The sequence below is a fragment of the Poecilia reticulata genome, linkage group LG17 (genome assembly GCF_000633615.1).
Source record: "Poecilia reticulata strain Guanapo linkage group LG17, Guppy_female_1.0+MT, whole genome shotgun sequence".
Taxonomy (NCBI): domain Eukaryota; kingdom Metazoa; phylum Chordata; class Actinopteri; order Cyprinodontiformes; family Poeciliidae; genus Poecilia; species Poecilia reticulata.
This window is the reverse complement of record NC_024347.1, coordinates 12,310,522-12,318,024: the sequence shown is the minus strand read 5'-3', so window position 1 is coordinate 12,318,024 and position 7,503 is coordinate 12,310,522. Positions and strand designations below refer to the sequence as shown.

Genomic DNA, 7,503 nt, shown 5'->3' with positions numbered 1-7,503 from the left:
ATATATATATATATATATATATACAGTTGTTATATATATATATATATATATGAGAGAGAGATAATTTGTATATATATATATATTTTTTTATTATTTTATTAAAGAATATATATAAAAAAAATTTATTTATATATATATTATTTTTATTAAAGAATCAGTAAACATACATACAATATAAATCTATCTATCTAGCTATCTAGCTATCTATCTAGCTATCTATCTATCTCAGAGCTGCTCAGTGCCTGAGCACTTACCTGTACGTTTGCCGGTGCTGATGATCCATCTGCCAGTCGCTCCATGTCCTCCTGCCATCTCACCAAGCCTCCATCTCTGCGTCTTCATGGTTCCATGCGGCAAATCGGTCGCCCACCTCTGGCTCTTCAGTAGTCCAGTCTGTGCCGTTGCAAGCGTTCGGACTGGCCACAACTTCTTGGCAATGACTCTGTGCAGTCCATGTTCCACCCACTATCTTGTTGATCAGTTGTCACCCTGACCCCAACACTGTATTCGTCCTGTCCTTCTGTGGGCTTTTCATAGATGAAGATGTAGCCATTGCTGCAAATGTCAGCTCCACAGTCGATATTCGCCAGTGATACCCGCTCATCCTCTGCCTTTAACACCAGCTGTCCACACATTAGATATGTGTAAAGGCTGCTGGTGTCAGAAGTTGTTGCCTGTTTCCAGCAAATGACTGAGGACAGATGGTATATCTGACTTCCAGTTTTTACAGGCACTTCAAGGTACGGGTCAGGTATCACAGGTTGTCTGATATCTCATCTTATGTATTTATTTTTTTACCTTTTCTCATTCTCTGACACCCCCCTCTCCCATCTCAGCCTCTTCACTGTGTGTTCATGAGTTGCCCCTTTGTGAGATGACACTCAAACCCAGAACTCAAACTGACACCCAAAACTAGTTTTGTTTTGTTCTTAGTTTGTTTCTTTGATTCATCTCCAGCTAACGTTCCGGGCAAGAGGCAGGGTTCACTCTGGACAGGTCGCCAGTCTGTCGCATGGCAACACAGAGACAGACAGGACACCTAGGAACAATTTAGAGGAACCAATTAATCTGACAGTCATGTTTTTGGACTGTGGGAGGAAGCCGGAGTAACCAGGGAGAACATGCAGAGTCCATGCAGAAAGACCCCAGGCCGGGAATCGAACCCACAACCTTCTTGCTGCAAGGCAACAGCTTTACCAACTGCGCCACTGTGCAGCCTTGTTATTAAGCATGTTGTGATAAAAAACAAAACAAAACAAAAACAAAAGTAGCAGCATAGCAGCAACTGTTCAGACTGGTTATACTTCTGCATGGGTGATAAATTTATTTTACACATCTTTACCAGAAGGAGCCAACAGATATGTCTCAATTTGTAAGTGTTGTTACAAAAAAAGAGAGAAAATGTTTAAAAACATATTCCTTCTTAAAAACTATTGAAGCCTACTTTAGCCGTATCGTTATTTAACTGTTAAATTAGATTTGTTTTCTTTAGTCCTTTTTTTCTGCTCGAATATCTTTCAAAGTTATATTTTTGACCTTGACGTTAGAATCAGATGTCTGAGCTGGAAGAAAATTCAGATGCAGCGCTCCTGTTTTTTTTGTGTGTTTTTTTTGCAGTAGCATCCTACTGGTAAAGTTTCAGCTGTCTGAGTTTGTTTCTGTCATGCTGGGACGGACTCGCTTTCGCTGAGGCATAATGACACACTGCTGCTSTATATGCATGTGTGTCCGTGTTGCTTTTACAGTACGTACATGTAGCACAGGTACGGGAGGACCTCACCGTGCGTGTTGTCAGGTCGAGCTCTGGTGTGCATGTTTTATGACACACTGCAGCAGCAGCATGTGACTGCAGCACCATGTGCAGCATCGGTACCAGCAGCAGTTCGGGTGAGGTCACACAAATAAACACACACCTCGGCTGTCGCTGTAATTAGAGTGTGCATTTGCTGAGTTCAGCAGATGTAGTGAAGTAAAGATGATGTAAGTGATTTTTTTTTAGCACCTCTGTWGCACACAGGGTTGCTGACAGACGTGACATTTAAACCAGTGGGACAAGAAGTGACTTTTTATCAGTTAGCCCAAATGGCTTTTTGTCTYGGCATTGTGTCTCAGGTATGACCTACATTATATGTGATTGAGAGAACCACATATATATGATAGGGAACAGGCACAAGTTTTGATTTTCTAATTTAAATATGACTTAAATATTCAGATATGGACTGTATAAAAAGACAATAGTGCCAGAAACATCTGGACATGTCTAGATATGTTGCCGCTCTGAATCTTAAACCACAAAAAGTAAAAAGAAAMACAAAAGCAGCTAAACTAAAAATAATKKGGGGCGGGGGGAGCTGTGTATTACTGCAAGCTTTATCAATCTCGGTGGACTGTATTTTACTTGGCCCTGTCTGGAAGTTAACTGCTTAGTCYCTGCTACACTCTGCAGCTGTTAATGTGTTAAGTTGAAAATTGTAGTGCCATGCAATCACAAAGACGTCTGTGCTTGATAGCTCAGAGGGGAAGCGGTGCTCTCTGAGGTCTTAGAACTTCCTCAGTCTGGCAGTCACAGTAACTGGATTGGCTTCATTAATTCAAAGGCCATGGGGACTGCACAGCGATTACAGAGCATCTGGAATGGGCTGTTATAGAGTTAGTGGCTGTCAAGAAACTGTCTACACCCAGACAAGCAATAATTCATCTTGAGATGCATTTGTTTTCTGATCCAGCTCTCTGTTTCTACTGTGATGTTCTCCCATTTCTCTTCATGTTGAAGATGATCTCCCTCCATGTGTCCCATCAAACATTAGCAACCTAACATTTAGCTTATAACCCATTTAGGCCCATATAAATGAAGAGCCTCAGACTTACTGTCTGGATCAGAACGGAGGGACTGAGCACATTTTTTATCACTGGTCTTGACTCTGAACTCATCTGTATTAATAGCTGAGCATCGAATAATGAAAACATTTAAGGTTTTTACTTTGGATTATTACATTATTATTTCCTTTGCTCTCAGAAGCGAGATCATTCCACAAAAACTGCCTGGGTGAAAGTTACTAGCCTTTCTGATGCTGTTAGTCATTTTTATATCCTTTCATCCTGCAGGTATTTGCTGTGGCTTTTAACAAGCTTSTGACAGCTCAGTCTCCTTTAACAAATAATTCAGCAATTTCAGATTTGACGGCCTTCTGGCTCGTAGCTTTGTCTTCAGTTCAGGCCACAGATTTTCAGTGGAGTTGAAGTCAGGACTTTGTGCAGGTTAGTCAGTAGCTTTCACTTTGGTCGTCTGTGAGAAAGTCATCATCAATGTACTTTGGATTGTTATGATACTGGGAGGAAAAAGCTACAACTCAAACCCAGTTCTGCGGCTGACTGCTTCAGGTTTTCTTTCAAAWTCTTCAGTCTGTCTTGAAGGAGTCTTTTCTTTAGAAGAGGGTTTTGTTTTTGCCTGAGGCTTTGCAGTCCAGTCCAGTTGATTTACCTGTGTTTCTCTCTCGCTGCATTTCCGGCTGATACTTCTGACTTCAGTTTGTGGGACAAGAAACRGCGTGACAACTTTRTWTGTCCTTCTCCCRCTTTGTGACAATCAAATTATTTCCCCAAGTGATATATTTTCTCTCAAGCTAACCACAGCTTTACAAACCAGAGATAGGACGTCAGCTACTTTGAGTTTTTATATTGTACATCATTCTAACTTTGTATCTTTGTTGTTCTGCCTCAATTAATAAGAATCATCAATTTGTAATGGCATGAATTCAAGTGGCTGATTCTTCAAGGCTCAGAAGCTTTCATATCCTCAACCTTCAATCAGTTTAATAGCATGTAATTTCTGCAGCTCTTCAAAACATCCTGCTGCTGCAAAGATACAATGATTTTCAGAGATATAGTATTGCTAACTGGGTCCCAGGCTTAAAGGTCCCAAAAAATTKAAAACCAGATGTTTTTGTTTGTTTGATTGCAGACTGTTGCTTGCGTAGTGCAGTCTTAGGTCGAGTCTGTTTCCTCACAGCTCCCGAAAAACCTCACCYTTTAATAAGTTGTTTGCTGTTTATATGTCTGCCCGCAGTGTCCAGACGTATAAAACTGAACGCAGYTTTAGATTTACAGTTGAAGATTTTCCTGCTCCTCCTCTTTAACCCCAGTCCTTCTCATTACTGTCTGCATCCTACCAGCCTGGCTGCTGTCTGTATCCTTGCACTCCGACCCCACAGAGATGGATCTTGCAGACGATGTGTGTGCTTGTGATCTGCAATAAACTGGGGGCACGGACTGTGGCAGAGACAGTGTGATAGCACAGGAGCAATTTAATAGGTTCTGCTTTAGATTTTCAAGCTGAAATGTCAACATTTCCAAACTTATTTTGTATTAGGACCAGTCCAACCATCATAATGGTTTCATGGTATGTTATATTGCTAGCATACATGCATAGTTCTCCTTTCTACTGTACAATATGTTAAACTAAACACAAAAGCAAATATGAGGATAATCTCTGTTGCAAACATATTGGTTTAAAAATTGGACTAAATCTTAATCTGTTTATTACAGTTATTATTTCCTAGTTGAAAATCAAACAGGAAATGTAATAATAGCCTAAATATCACCATGTTGGAGAATCATGACTTGTATATGAATGCAGTGTCAGYTGTTCTCTTGTCATCTGGGAGCTGCACTCATTACATACAGCTTCATATCCCTCGCAAAATACAATTCATCGATTCAAATGGAGCAACTTGAACAACATTTGAATACTGTGCTCTGAAGTCTAGAAAAAATGTTATTTTAGCAAATAACATTTTTACCAAATTGGTGSTATGTAAAAACGATGAAGGTGGAGCCCGAGATTAAATCTCTATTAATCGACTCTTGTCAACAAATTAGTGAAACTAAATCACTAATTCAAAAACAGCTCAACTACAAAGTAGTAATTGGGTTAATTCAAGAACTCCTGAGTTAACCCAAGTTAAGATCAAATAAGACTCTAAAAGATAGATGTATAATAATGGCCTGTRCTTGCATAGCAGTAAACGACTACAGTTAGTCATTCACCCAGTCTTATGCTAATGCTACATTATAGCATGTAGTAAATGACAGACTTTGGTCAACTACTCATCCTAGATTTTTGTGACAAGATCTGCAAGAAGTATGTAGTAATTATTATTATCAAAATGTAGAAACTTAAGGATCCTAAATGACCTTCTGACCTTGAGGCTTCTAGCTCGCAGTTTTTGTTTCATTCAACTCATGTGAAACTTATCAGGCAGAGCTTAATTTATGCAAGTGGAAGACTTAATGGTGCAACACGTAGTGCTGAACTTTGCTGATTTATTTCCCTCTGAACACCGTGGGAAGCCCAGCAAGTTATTTTATTTTAAACCGGACAAAGATGTTTGTGTTTCTGTTTTATTTCCTTTCTGCTTGAAGAAGATTTGAAAGAGTCCCCTGATAAGTGGTGCGGAAAGAACATAAAATCCATTCATCCACCTGTTTTCTCTGCCTTAATCCCTGCGGGGTTGTGGGGTGCTAGTGCCTATCCAGTCAGATGTACTTTCTCTTTTTTTTTAAACAAGAAGGTGTTTGACTAAAGTCTGCAGCTGGCTGGTGTCCTTGGATGACTGTCTGGGTTCAGACGGTGCCTGCACTCGAACACTGTGTCTAAATATCCGACATGGAGGGAGAGAGGAAAGAAGAATCTTTCTGGCAGATTTCCAAAAATAAACTCCTCAGACACAAAGTCGTAGAAATAAGCATCCAATTTGTGGTATCATCCTTTTTTGCCTAAATGTAATTGTTTCTTATTCGGTAGCATGTAGCATCATTTAAAAATGTTACAGCATCATAAAAAGAAACATAAGATTTTGTCATGTTTGTTATAATTGTGTAAGATTACACAAAGTGTTTTATGCTTCTCTGTAATCCTATGATATGTTTTTTTTGTCTTTTTTTACTCAAAGTTGTCACAGCCCAGCTATCTCTGCAGATTCACATCTAAGCTTAACCAAAGTGTTTTGGAACTGAAGGTCATCATGGTAACAGCATATCAGTAAATGGAGCAATGCATTTCATGGATGAATGTGTAAATACCATGATTTAATTTCTCCTCATTTTTTATATATATATAAAGAAAACTGAGGTTATTATTATTATTATTATTATTATTATTACTGCTCAGTGTTGCTCTCCTGTCACTGCTAAGACTGAAAAGAAATAGAAACATTTGTAAAAAAAAAAGTTTAATGCTAATTTAATGCTTAATGGTTTTAAAATGCAGTACAAATAATTGTAACCCCAGGACTCCAATTTCAAGTTATCTTACATCGCATGTAAGAAGAAAAAAGCAGGAAATTGCTTTAGTCTTGATTGTTTCCAGTGAAAATGGACATAAAACAGAGAAAATAATGTTGCTGTGTCGAATAGTAATGGAAGAAACCGATTGTGTTGTTTTCTGTCTACAGTGACTTTGCAGTTTTGATGTTCCCTGTGTGTKTSTGYRTGYGTGTKTGTGTGTGTGTGTGTGTGTGTGTGTGTGTGTGTGTGTGTGTGTGTGTGTGTGTGTGTGTTTCGATCCTTTGCACCTTCACTGGTGCCTGCTTTATGCTGAATTATTCAGGATGTATTTACAATTACACTGATGTGGTGCCCGGTTCTAAAAATACGTGTCCTCGTTTCTAATGATAGAAAACAGCTTTACAGCCTTATGGTATGTGAAACCAGTCATTCAGTATGTGCCTCTGAAGAAATGCTGTAATGTTCACCTTACCTTAAATTACCTTAAATTACAGTTCAGCACCATGGACAGATACATATGTCTCGRTTTACTTGGAAAGATTCTCTACTGTCCATAAGAAATTATATTTTTCAACATATAGCACAACTATGTTTCATCAAACCTATTCTTATGCAAATATGGCTGTTTGCCCTGCGCTGTTTACATTACACATAAAGAAACCTAGTGAAAGTGTTTGCATGTCTTTTTAGTTCTGAAACACTTTCTTAAATATCTTAATTGAGCAGCTATTGTGCAAGCATTTAATATTTATAAGAATCGTAGACAAATCATACAGTTTCACATTCTCAGAGGCMTGAGATGTTTGAGTTATGCAGATTTCACACAGCCAGCACTCTACATTTGACATCAAATATTCATGTAGTGAAATTAACAGAACGTACTCCTGCAAGTGCTTCCTTTTTTATTTTGATATGATGAAAATTTAAATGTGTAGACGACTTATCTTTTGTCTCTGGATGAATGTAAAGGAATGCTTAATTCCAGTGTCTTTTACTTATTTATTTCATAACACCTTTYCCATGTGATTCSTCCAATCTAATTCCTTTAAAATCTTAGAAGGRTTTTCTTTGATTTATGAAACGAGGATTAAAGCAACTTGGAGAAAATGAAGAATATTGCACTGGCTCCCTAATTTATCTCTGGAAATGACCTCTGTTAGACTTTCAAGCTCATCTACTTTATCAGTTCTGATATCAATCATAATGTGTGTGAATATA

General features: G+C 38.4%; 1 protein-coding gene across 1 annotated transcript in view; it reads left to right on the top strand.

The window, feature by feature from the left end:
• The window catches only part of LOC103479288 (microtubule-associated protein 4-like), an 89,773-nt gene that overhangs the window by 19,658 nt on the left and 62,612 nt on the right, over positions 1 to 7,503 (top strand). The window lies entirely within an intron of this gene.